Source organism: Calonectris borealis, chromosome 6, assembly GCF_964195595.1.
Source record: "Calonectris borealis chromosome 6, bCalBor7.hap1.2, whole genome shotgun sequence".
In the NCBI taxonomy this organism is placed as follows: Eukaryota; Metazoa; Chordata; class Aves; order Procellariiformes; family Procellariidae; genus Calonectris; species Calonectris borealis.
This window is the reverse complement of record NC_134317.1, coordinates 24,742,587-24,755,130: the sequence shown is the minus strand read 5'-3', so window position 1 is coordinate 24,755,130 and position 12,544 is coordinate 24,742,587. Positions and strand designations below refer to the sequence as shown.

Below are 12,544 nucleotides of genomic sequence, written 5' to 3'. Positions count from 1 at the left end.
TCCCAGACGGCCGGGACCGTGCTGAGCAGGAGCGGGAGGGCGCAGCGCACCTCTTCCGCCGGCACTGCCTGCCAGGGGGTGCAACGGGGGCCAAGAGGTTACAGCAAGCGGGGCTGCCGGTGCAGGTAATGGGTACAGCCAGGGAACCGATGGTGAACAGGATGAATCCCTGGAAAAACTACCAACATTCACAGTTCAGGTCGTTAGCACCCGGGGACCTGAAAACCTTTCCCTGTAAGGTGGTTATCTCGTTAACGCTGACTGGTTTTAACTTCCACTGAACACCTGGGACAGAAGGACCGCAGGTACGGGCGGGGGGCACGGCCTTCACCGGCACCCCCACGCCGCCTGGGAAGGACCACCCCGCGCCGGCCGGGCCGGGCCTGCCAGCCGGGCGCGACGACCCCGGGAGGCGGGGGAGGCGGGGCGGACACCCACCTACCCACCGCCGGGCCGGCCGGCAGCGCCCCCGCCCGCCCCCCGCTCGGCGGGGCCGGGGCATGTGCGGCGGCGCGGCGGCGGGGGAGCGGCGCCCCAGAGCCGCGCCGCGCCGCTTCCTGCCGCTATAAATAGCCGCCCGGCCCAACATGTCCCGGCCGCCGCAGCGGCTGCAGCGCCGGCGGGAGCTGCCGTCCCCTCCCGCCGCCTAGCCCGCCCGGAGCGCGGTAAGGGGGCGCGGGGCCGGCGGCGCCCGGGGGGGAGGCGGACGGGGCTTCGCTTCCCGCTCCCGGCGGGGCGCGGGGTCTGTGCGGGGTGGGCAGGGCCCCACCGGCGGCGGCGCTGGGGCGGCTCGGCACCCCCCGGGGCCAGCGCCCTGCGGGTACAAGGGTCGGGGCGGCCCCTGCCCCGGCAGCCGAGTCTCGCTTCGTGCCTGTTTTCTCTTTCTCTTTCTTCCAGACTGCTCTGTCTCGGGCTGGGACGCGCTCCTCCTGCCTTCCGAAGCCGTACTCCCTCCCTGCTTCCCCCTCGCTTTCCCGCTTTCCCCGGGGTTGGATGCGTGCCCGGGATGGAGAATGGCGTTGGCCTCTGGACGCAGCCCCTGGTCCCTCTTGGCAGCTCAGACCGTGCCTCTCCCCGGACCTCCAAGGAGGTGGCTGGCGGCATCCGTGTCCATCCCTGCTGTGGTACAGCCAAGGCTGTGAAATCCCAGCTGGCATGGCAGGGTGGGGAGAGCCACGCTGGGGCTGTGGCACACACCGCTGCCCACATGTGTGGCACCCAAGCAAGGCGCCATTATGGTCGCTCGTTCACGCAGGTGTTTGTGTTGCAGCCTTCCTCCCTTAAGTGCTTTCATCTGCAGCAATTGTTGAGGTGAACCTTGTAGTTAGGCTTTATGGTGGAGGCAACCGAAGCAGGTCTCTGCCCTCTGAGCGGGCTCTTGGGGGCTTTTCAAAGGAGTCAAGTTTGGGAACCTAAAGTAAACAGTCTTAGAGTTTTAGCTTGTCTTCCCCTTTGTTTGCCTCTGCTACTCTAATGGCTGCGCTTCATCTTTTAATAAACACCTTCTGCAGTGCAGGACTATACCCCTTCTCTGAGAGTAGGTGTTCTTCAGCTGCTGCCACGTGCCCTGCTCAGGCCTCTCATTTAAAACAAAAGTGATACAGCACTTGTCTCTGGCACTAAGGTGTGCTTGTTCGGGAACCCACCGTGAAGTACTTCTAAATGGCTTTTTTATTCTTGAAGTGCTTTCTCAAAGAGACGGCTGTAATAAGCAGCTGTTCTCAGTTGTCTTGACCTCTGACGGGCAGTGTTTTGCTCCTTGTTCACACCCGTTTTCACTCTCTTTCTACTTTTCCCTCTCTTTCTTCTGTCCGTTAGCTCCTCCAAGCCCAATTTGGGAGCACAGTGCAGACGCCCAAGAGGCCATGTGAAAAAGAAGAGGTCCTCTCGGAGCCTGTTTGGCCTCTGCACGTTACCCACAGCGTGCCCCGCCTGGGAGCCTTGCCTTCAATAAAGGCAGGAGGGATGGCAGTGCTGCCGTGGAGGGGCCCGCTCTGGCAGCGCACCTTTCCGAGTGCTGTGAAGCACGAGGCAGGCTGAGCTGGCGTGTACTTTCCCCTCTGCCGGAGCGGGCGAGGGGAAGGAGCATGCGAGGAGGAAATACAGCTGTTCCAGAGCGCTTCATCCCTCCGTGCAGCGGGAGCACGTGAGGGGAAGACAGATGCAGAAAGGGAGATTCAGGAAGAGAGTATGAGAGAGAATTGAAGGGGGGGACAGAGGAAAGCTACAAATGGAGAGGAAAAGCTTTTTATATGTGCACAAGTGTTGTTTAAAGATCTGTTTGGCTAGGGCAAGAGCAAATATCCTAAAAATATGAGACTGTATCTCTTGAGTCCCTGTTATTGTTCCTCCGGAAAGCGCTGCTTTTCATTCCTCAAGTATTATGTGTGTCATTCTGCCTCACTCTTCTAGGCTCTTCAGCATCCTCTGACCTCAAGCTGAGCAGGACGTTGCCCTTAGCATCTGCCTGTCAAATGTGCAGTTCTCCATGTTGTACACGGAATGATTATTTCCATAGTTGGTTAAGGCAAGTTTCCGAGGAATGTGAAGCGAGAAGCACGCCAGTTCCTGTGGTTGGCTTTGACTGGAGTGCGAGCTCTTCGGGGCAGGGGCTGTGCCCTGGAAGCTGCGGTTACTCTATGCATTGCCCTTGGCAGCTTAGGGATTTCTGCCTCCACTCCTGTCCCCTGCACCCCTCTCTTATTGCTGCTCACCTGTTCTTCCCCCTGTGCTGCAGCTCATTCAGCCTCTCCCAGTTATCCATGGGGTTGTGCTGTAAACTGAATTGCTGAAAGGTTCAGCAATTGCTGAAAGGTTCAGCAATCTGGGTCAAAAATCTCTGGAAAAGGAGAGAGGGGAGGAGGAGCAGCTATTCCCTCTGTCTGTACAAAAGTCCCCTATCAGCCCTGTGCTGCCTCTCCCCTGCCTCCTGCTTTGAGCTCACTTACCCCAGCAAATGGGAATTAGAACAATTGAGGCTCTCTAGCTGTGTCTTAACTTCCGCTGCTGCCTTAGTATTTCTACTGAAATTACACTTTTAACTTTCTACAGCATTACATTACTCTCTGAACGGCATCAGGTAACAAGATGCTGTCTTTGGGGGCTGCATTGCTGCAAGACTATTAGACCTGTCTCTTTTTTTTTTTTTTTTTGTAAAGAGAAAGCCAGAGTTATCACAAAATTGCATCAGGGCTTCAGTGCTTTTACGCATGCAGTAGAGTCAGAATTGAAAGTGTGCATCTAGGAAAAGGTATTAGCTATAGAAGGAGCAATTTCCCAGCTGTGACAACAGGTATGACCTTTACATCTGATGATCTCCAGACCCTCTTCAGTGGAGAGACCGCTGAGGAGCACGAGCAATGCTAATCTCTTTGCGAAGGGAACACGCAACTGTGTTGCTCTCCATTACCTACAGTGCATAAAGTTCTAACAGCTATTAGTTTTCTGCCTTGCTTGTATAAACACCAAGCTTTCCTGGAGGGAGAAAAGAGTGTATGTTGGTGTTGACAAATGTGACATGAGGACAGGAATTCGTAGGTTTCCTTTGGAGGCAGATACATTGTTCTTGGTGTATATATACAACTTAGTAAAATGTCTTTATGCAGCAGTCTTTAGAAATGTTCTGTGCTTTTAATTACATTGAATCTCCATCTGGATAATGGACTTATGTATAGAAACCATGAGAAATAGTGATGCAATGGAGAGGGGAGGATTTCTTTAAAGTTTGTGCTTTTGCCAAGGTACACATATCTTAATTGTGGCTTCTTCACAACAATGAAGTGTTATCAAAATTCAAATCTAATTAAATGCGTTTGTGTTCTTTCTGCTGACTTCTCTTATTCTTGGCTCTAATGCAGACACTTTCTCCTTTTCGTCATGTGGTGCACTCTAAGACTTGGTCTGTTGGATCTGTTATAAAAAGGAACTGTCGAGTATCTTGGTTCAAAATCCATGGTGCTAGCTGTATTTGAGTAGGGGTGGGGAGAGCGTTCTTTACATGAAGAGATAGTTAAGTTTTGGGTTGGTGGAACAGATCTTGGTAGTCCCGAAGATGAGGATACTGGAAGTGGCCACAAATCTTCAAGGCAACTGTCTGTTCTGTGTGCCATTGGGTGTGCAGTTAACACCTACTTGTTGTTTAGCTCCTTACTTCAGAGATATACGTGAAAATCTGCCTGCTATTCAATAATAACTGCTGAACTGTTAGTTGGCAAATAACCCAGAAAAGGGATTATTAAAAACTAAATTAAATAAAGATGTCTAGAATTGTACTTTAGTAGAAGGTTTCGTTTAAAATATTTCGGATGCTTGTGGTGACCAGTATGATAGCAGTGTAATGCTCTCGTGTAGCACCAGCTACATGTATGCATATGTCTAGGTATCTGAAGAAGAGGAAGGGGAAGGAAATCAATGAACTGTTTACTACGTTAGTACTCTGTTGTGATTCTCTGCAAGCACTATGCCACCGCTGCTGAGTTGTAAGTGAAATCTGAATTGTGTAAAGATTATTTTTTTCAGTGGAGATAACCCTGAACATCAGGGCTCTGAAACATAGTGCAGCCGCTCTTCAGCCTTGCAGGCACACGGGTCTGAAAGAGCAGCTGTCCTTGGGCCTCATCCAGCTCGGTTCCAAAGATCGGTGAAGAGTGTCTCTAAGGCTGGAGATGCAAGTGGTGAGGGAGCAGTTTCATCTAAATCTGAGAGATCAAAGGAGTTCAGAACAGAAAGTTTTTCCTTATTCCTGGAAGGAGATAAACGGGAAGCACAAGGAGTAGTTCAAGAGTCTGTTTTGTAACACTTAGCTCTGCTGTAACCTCGTTTGTGTTCTTCTACAATTGGTTCCAATTACACATAAGTACACTTTGAAGTTAAAAGGTACAATTTTGTAACTCCTTAAGCTACTAATGTTGCAGAAGCAAAAGTTCCTAAGATTTAAGCTGTTTATGTGGCACCCCTCATCTTTAATCTCCTCAGTGTGTGTATGTGTGCAGCTCGTGCCATTTCTTTCCCAGGACTAAGTTCATGTGAAAGCCCCTCCTCTCCTCCAGTGCATGTTTTCATGAGAGGGCTCTCCTTCTCGTTTGAGCTAAACTTGAGTACATATCTCCTGCTGAAGAAACTATGGGATATTCTTTAATGGGAAGTAATACAGAGGTTAAAATAAATGCTCTCAGCAGCTTCAGCAAGCCCAAAATAGCTTGTGCATGTTTCTCTTGTGATAACTTCAGGAAGTGGGGTGATTCCGTCTTCCTCCCTCTCTTTAATATTTTTGGTAAATGCTGTGCTTGAGTGCTGACATCCCCTTGCCATGAAGAGCAGGCAGCGTGGAGCAGGCTTCTCTCTGAATTTTCCTGGACCCTGACTTAACAGGACCAGAAGTGAGCCCTAAGAAGAAATTGCATTCCTCAGCTCCTTGTACTGATTCCTATGAAAATTGCCAGTAAGGTCCTCAGTGGTGAGGGTGGCTAACCACTGAAACTGGTTGTCCAGAGAGTGTGGAGCCTCTGTCCTTGGAGATGGTCTAAAAACTGGACTGGACAAGGCCCAAGCAATCTGCTTTAAGCCAGGTTAGTCCTGCTCTGAACTAGATGAGATCCAGTGGTTCCTTCCAGCTGGCTGTATGCTATGTTTCTGCATTACTGGATAAGCATGGCTGCTTTTGTCTGTCCCCAGAACATCTGGGAATAAAAGTGCTCTCAAAACATCCAAAAATGGCCTTGAGAAGTCTGAATAAAGACTTCAAAAATTGGACTGCATAGAGAAGCATAGTGTGGGGAAGTGACTTTGCCCAAAGTCTCATAGCAGCAGGTCAGTAATAGTGCTGGGAGAGGATCATAAATCTCCTGACTGGCAGACTAGTGCCTTAAGTAGCTAAAAGATGTTGTCTTTAAACATAAAACCATATCCTTTCCCTACTCTACTTTCAGATCACTTGGCAACAGACACTACTTTTACCCTCCGAAAGATCATTTTCTGTTTTTTTTTTTTTTGCTTTATCTGTCATATTTGTAAGTTTTCTTAGTATTAAAGAACAGTTTATTGCATTGACTTTTTCAGGAAACAGTGAGAACATCAGATCTGGAAAAGAATTTGGTGAAATAAAGACAAGAGCTGCAAAGGAAATTTTTAGAAAGTGATGTTATTCCCAGTTTGCTGCATAACAATTAATCTCTTATTTTTAAGAGAGGAAAAAAGCAGAGGAAGCTGTACACTGAATCCAAGTTTGAATCTCTCTCTGTTTAAAAAAATAAAAATCACTTGAAGAAAACTTTAAAATCTGGAAGCTGAGAAGAACACAGATCAGCATTTTAAAGAGTACCATGGAAGGAGTTAAGCTGTGAGTTAACTGCATCTGTGTTTCAAATCCAAATGCTATGAACAAGGCACCATTCAGATCTTCAGTTATAAGTTATGCTGAATTCGTTACGCTGTGTTTGTTTGAATTCTGTTGAGAGGAGAAAAAGAAAACCATGGCAGATTAAAAAAAAAAAAATCACTACTCTTGTTTTGGTAGCTTGTTTTTGAAGTAATGAAGCAGGATTCTCCTTTCCCATCTCTTTTTTGTCTAGCACTTATGCAGGTCATCTGCTAATTATTAGCAGCTGTGACACTATGGAGTTACATAAGCATAACTAAAAGTCAGTGGAGCCTTGCATCATTCAGCAGATCTGTCCATCACTTATGCACCACAATAACAGACCGGTTTTGTAACTCACTTGACATGAGTATCTAAATATGAAGAGGGCATCAGCAGGCATGGAAAGTTGGGAAATCCTTTAAGTCATAGAAATCAGGCAGGATAATGTGTTATTTTATTGTCGCCACAACCTGTTGTCCAATTATACATGTGCATTGCTGTTCTGTGAAGAGAGCTGTGTGTCAGAGTAAGGCCCTGTAACAGCTGAGCCTGCCAGCTACAGAAAGCTGAATTGTCTGGGCAGCTTTGCTTGGAAGATAGGTATGGGTGCTATGCCTGGCTGCAGTGGAAGCAAGACAAGTGTGAGTGCTTGTGAACGGATCCCAAATTAGCCATGCTCAGTGATATGGCTGAATACAACAAACTCTCTTAAATGTTAAAAAAGGCGTCTTTACAGTGGGACACGTAGAGCTGAGAGCTTGAGATTTCTTGGCAAGGGAAATACCTGCAGCACACATGAGAGCGTGCTGGCACGGACAGCCCACGGCTGGCAGGTCCAGACTCTGCCCCCAGGTTTATAACACTGGCTCCGCACACCGCAGGATTTGGTTAGCAGCATGAGTTTCTTCCCACTGAACCTTGAGGGTATATAAAACTTAATCTCCTGTAGTTCTGAGTATTAAATCATAGAGTATGTAATGAATTTTCTGATCCAGGCTCTGGTTTTGTTTTCAGGTTATTTTTTTGTCTTGTCTTCTCTTCTGCTAGTTTAAAGATCTCCATAGGCAAGAGACTGTGAAAGGGTGAGTGCAGTGTTATCAAATGTGCAAAATATGATCCTTAAAATACTTCTTCTTGGGAATTAAGAAGGTAAAATGAATTCCAGCAGATACGGTGTCCCTCCAGGCCAGTCTGTGCACCCAGTGGCTCAGAGCTGTGCCCTGGCCCCTTTTTCAAGAAGTGAAAGAGGAGTTTGCCTGAGCTTCCATTTTTTTCCCCCAACTCTTTTCTCTCCTTTTTTCTTTTTTTAAAAGCAGTGATGTGAACAGTTAAGTTTGAGAGCTGCTGCCCTAGATCAGTGGTATCTCTGCTATTTCTGCTGGGAACAACAAACGGTGCCTCATTAGCTCACCTCACCGGCAGGCTCTGAAAATGGTGGGTACCTTATAGCCGCCCTCAAATTACCCTGGTCCCTGATGAAAGATATAGGTGCTTGGAAGCTTGCAAGCTCCAGCTGCTGAGGTAGCACTCCAGAGATGTAAGAGGGTGGCATGGATCGGGAACCTTCCTTTTATGAGTAGCCTAAACAGGATAGGTTTTGTTACCAGTTCAACAGCTAGGTAGCTTTTTAATAGAAAGACATGGATGATGAAAAATATTGGGGCGGGGGGAGGTGTGGAAGGGCAGGATTGCTTGTTCTACCTCTTACCTCCTACCTGAGAAAGTGTTCCTCAGCTAGTAATTCAACAATGCTACTTTGATACCCTTTTAGATCAATTTGGATTGCAGTTTGGCAAACAGGGACAGCATCATCCATGCAGTACTAAGCTCTACAGTCCTCTCTCTAATTTACTCCAACTCATCAGTCCTCCCATGGCCATCACGTCGGTCACTGCTCTCCTCATGTCCTGGTTTACCCAACATTGACTGACCCACTTTGCCTAACATATTTCCAAAAGTTTTTTTTCTGGCATGGAAATGCAAAATAGAATTTTCATTCTTACTTTCACATTTGAAGCTACTGAAAACAGTTTTTAAAGGAAGTATTAAATGTAAACCATAAAGGGTGCTGTGTGTCGCATATGTTGCAATTAAAGAAACCACATGCTCATGCACATAAGTGAGTTTGTATGACTCAATGTATTGATCTCTTTATATGTATCTCTATTTGGTCAGGTGCTCCTTCTTGTTTTTTCATATGGTCATGTGTCTTGTCTTTGATTTTAAGACCTTTGAGATAGGGAATGCATTTGACCAATGACCAGTAGAATACATTTGCTATTCCAATGGGATGAAATGAAAAATCAAATAATGGCAATGTGATGGTAAGGAAGGTGTGCAAGTATGACTATTTCAGTTTTAGAGAGAATACTGTTCATCTGAGGCCACAGAGGCAACACCTACCAGTATATCATCACTCCTTTCTGCAGGTTGCACTTTCAAACCACTTCAGACTAAAACTACTTTGAAACGGAGAGAAAGATATTCCCTAAAAGTACAACTTTTCCAATCAATAGTTCTGGTGCCATCTTAGAACCTGAAACTCTCAAACGGCAGCAGACAGCCCCAAAACCTTGTTTTAATACTAGGCAACAACAAATCACAAGGAAATTATTCTCCCTTGGACCTTCCTACTGTATTTTCAAGTACAAGTTCTGCATTTGATCTGAATAGGTGGCTTAGGGAGGGACAGAAAACTTGTTTCATGGCACAACTTACTTTGAATATCATTCTTAATTGAATTTACTAGTGTCCCTTGGGTGTAAATGAACAACTCATGTTCTTGTCTTGTTTAGTTTTAATTTCAAATAAGATGGTGCTTTTCAAAGTGAAGCATCTTACTCTGAAGAGTTGCTGCATACTTATACTTGTCCCCTTAAGTGGAACCAGAGCAATATTTATTTCCTCACTTATTGGTTATCCTCTTCCTAGCAGCTCTCTGCAGGATCAGTGTCTCCAAGTTTTATTATAGCTTTTTCTTTTTTCATTTGTGCGTCCTTAAAAAAGTGTGCATGCTGACTGGAGTCAAGAGGAAGACAAATTAACTTGAGCTGCTATAGGGAACTAGAAAATGAAGTGTTCCATAACTGACAAACAGCTTGAGATGACTGGACAAGTTCCCTCTTTATTCATCTAAAAAGTGCCAGTTGTTTAGCAGAACATCCCTGATAATGCGAGTGAATTGCAGGGTAAAACCCAGTTGGATGTCATCATGTGCAGTACTTAAATGAGAACACTGAGGGATTTTGTGCTTCTAAGGGAAAGAACTGTCGTTGTTGTCTTCTGGTTTGTGTTACTTTAAAAGTTCCCCAAGAAAGTTTCCTCTTAGGAGGAATAATGGAGTTTATAGTTGTTTACAGTAAGAGTGGTATATGACTGCTCTTTTTTGCTTAGACTGAAAGCTTTTATTCTTCTCACAAATATGTTTGTTCACCATCCACTCACTAATCAGCGAGACTGATGAGGCATTAAAGAAACCATGGTAATGATACCACATGGTATATAATACCACAGCATTTACAGCTTCCAAGGTCTTTGCTCCAGGCCATCTGCTGTGAGGGATGGACAGAAGCAAATGAAAATAGAATGGAAAAACCCTGCAAGAAGGGAAAGTAAAAAAAAAAAAAAAAAAAAAAAAAAAAGGATATTTTTACCTTCTTCCCTTTATCTAGAGATAAGGAAGTGTCCCACTGCCATTTCTTAGCTAGACATGACTTTATGCCCTAGGAAGTGAGAACAGAGACACACACCAAAAAAAAAAATCACTCTGGGCTAGCAAAAGGGCTGGTAGGTGCAACCCTGGGTCCAGTCCTGCCCTTGATGTAAGGTAAGGTTGCTGTGGGGGATCAGTGCTGAGAAGAGAGCAGTGGAGCAGGATTGCTCCAGGCAAGGTCAGGATAGCGTTTCCCAGGGCTTTCCTCTGGGCGGTTTTCCATTAGGTTTCTGGAGGTGCTCCCTCTGTTCTCTGGTGGACGCTGCTGGTTATTTTTGGAAATCACCATCCTGAAGGTAGGATCACTCTTTCTTCTTCTCTAAAGCTCCAGTGCCCTTGACATCTTTCTTCTAAAGTTTTGGAGGGTCGCTGTGATGTGACTGTCCTGGGGAGGAAAAAATCCAGAGTATCTACAGTCATGTTTGGTGCAATAAACCTCAGTTCTGTCCAGTGAAATTGTCACAAATTGCAGCCTCACTTCTCTGTATTTAACTCTGGCATGTTCAGGTCCTGGTTTCTTCATTTCCCAACGGAGCACGTGACCCCTGGTATCACTGTCATTTTCTGTAATGTCCATCAATGCAGGATCTCAGACCCTGTCACTAAGGAATCCTGTCTGGTATAAAGGCAAGTATAAAATAAGGGATTTTTAAAAATAGTTCTTAGGGATATAGTTATGGAAATAGCCTCATGGACAATCAAAGGTCTTCAAAACCTTCAAAATGCAAGGTGCTGGCTCTGGCATTAGAAGTTGAGAGAACAGTCCTTGTCCCATTTAGCAGCAAAAAGCCCAAAGTTAAATATGTCACAAAGTTTACTTAAATCCGAACTATTAACATGATGAAACCTCAAGTAGGTATAAACAGCCTGCATCACAGCTGGTGTAGCTGAGCCCCTGCTGGCAGCGCATAGCGACAAGGAAGCGGGTGAAGAAACACCTTTAGACTCCCGCAGCGCGTGGGGATGCTTCGAGGCGCTGCCCACGAGAGCCGGGGAGTATCAGCTCGCGATTCATCCTCCGTGAGGGACCGTGCTGGGATGTGCTGGCTCTGCTGGGACGTGGCCCACAGACCAACTGGAAGCATTGGGCTCTACCGAAATGCCCGCGACTAATCTTCTTATCTCCCCCAAGGGGCCCATGCTGTAGTCTCCCCCTTACTCTGGGGTAGCTGTAATTTTTCAAGCCAAGCAGGAGGGTTTTAGAAGGCCCCTGCTGCTTTCCTCTGCACTGTTCTCTTAGGTCACTGCCACGGCGCAGCCTCGCAGGGGAGCCAGCCAGCTTTGCTGAATAGTCTGGAGATTGGACTGTAAGGCATTTCTGCTCTGTTAGCAGCAACTTTTCAGATAGCCATGCTTCAGAATAAACAGAGCCGGGGCTTTCTGTTCTGCATAGGTAACACCCTCAGAGCCATAAGCCATATACTTAGCTATAAATTTAATTATTCTGTTTACGGAGTACCTGGCCTTTTGCTATTGGGAGAGGAAAGAAGAAACAAAATGCATGCAGAGTGGGATACAGACAGATGATTACAAGTTCAGTTATATTCTTGTGGAACTTCTGCTAGTGAGGGAGACCTGGTGCCAAGCTGTTTTGAGCCAGAATATCATACTACTGCCTCCACTCCCAATCTCAACCTGCACATTTGGGGGCTTATCCTGATTGCCAATTCCCAAGCGTGTTATGGGAACTTGCATAGCCAAAACAGCAGAAGCCCAGCTCCTTTTATTTTTCTAGCTGGGGGGACAACAGGGTGTCCCCGTGCCCTTTTGAGGTAGAGGTGTTGCTTTATGTCCTGTGAGTGCAGTCTCCTGAAAACTGACTCAGTTTCAGCAGTTGATGGAACCAAGTTTTGATGATTGGCAGTATAGGGCATTTTATTTCTAGATCAGCAGTTTATCTCTAATCCAGGTGAGCTGTGACTAAACATTGCTTTCTATCAGGTTTAGTGTAGTCTAAGTGCAATGAGCCAGTAATCCTAGGTCTGCAAGACAAAAGTTCCTGCTCAAAATGGCGTTGAATGACTTCCACGCTGAAAGCCATCACAAAGTAGTCAGATTGTGAACAAGGATTGAAACTGTTCCCTGATGGCTAACGAGTGGTCCTTTCAGACCGGGGGCCAACACTGGGCATAGTGGTGTGAGCAGACTCGCTTGGATGTGTCCCATGAAGCTACCCCTCACATGTGAGTGAGACGTAGGATCTCTCAACAGGGATGAATTTTTCTCTGTCTAAGGAAACAGAGACCTTCAGTCTCCAAGGCTGTTATCTGGATGCTTTTCATGGACCCTGCAATTCCCTGTTACTTTTTTAACTACTGCTCCCCTAATTCATAGTAATTGCATAGATAATTAAATGAGAATGTGGCATGCAGTGGATATACATATTCATATACCGAGCCTCCCTTTGTCCTGTTTATTCTTGGGAGAATATGGTTTTCAATAAATATTAATGATAGAAAAACACATGATCTGAT

The 12,544-nt window shown here is 46.2% G+C and overlaps 1 protein-coding gene across 1 annotated transcript in view; it reads left to right on the top strand.

The window, feature by feature from the left end:
• The first annotated feature begins 584 nt into the window (after positions 1-584).
• Positions 585-12,544, top strand: part of WIPF1 (WAS/WASL interacting protein family member 1) — a 57,918-nt gene continuing 45,958 nt past the window's right edge. Inside the window, exon 1 of the mRNA XM_075153284.1 lies at positions 585-665. The gene's annotated coding sequence lies outside the window, so the exon portion shown is untranslated. The remainder of the gene's footprint in view (positions 666-12,544) is intronic.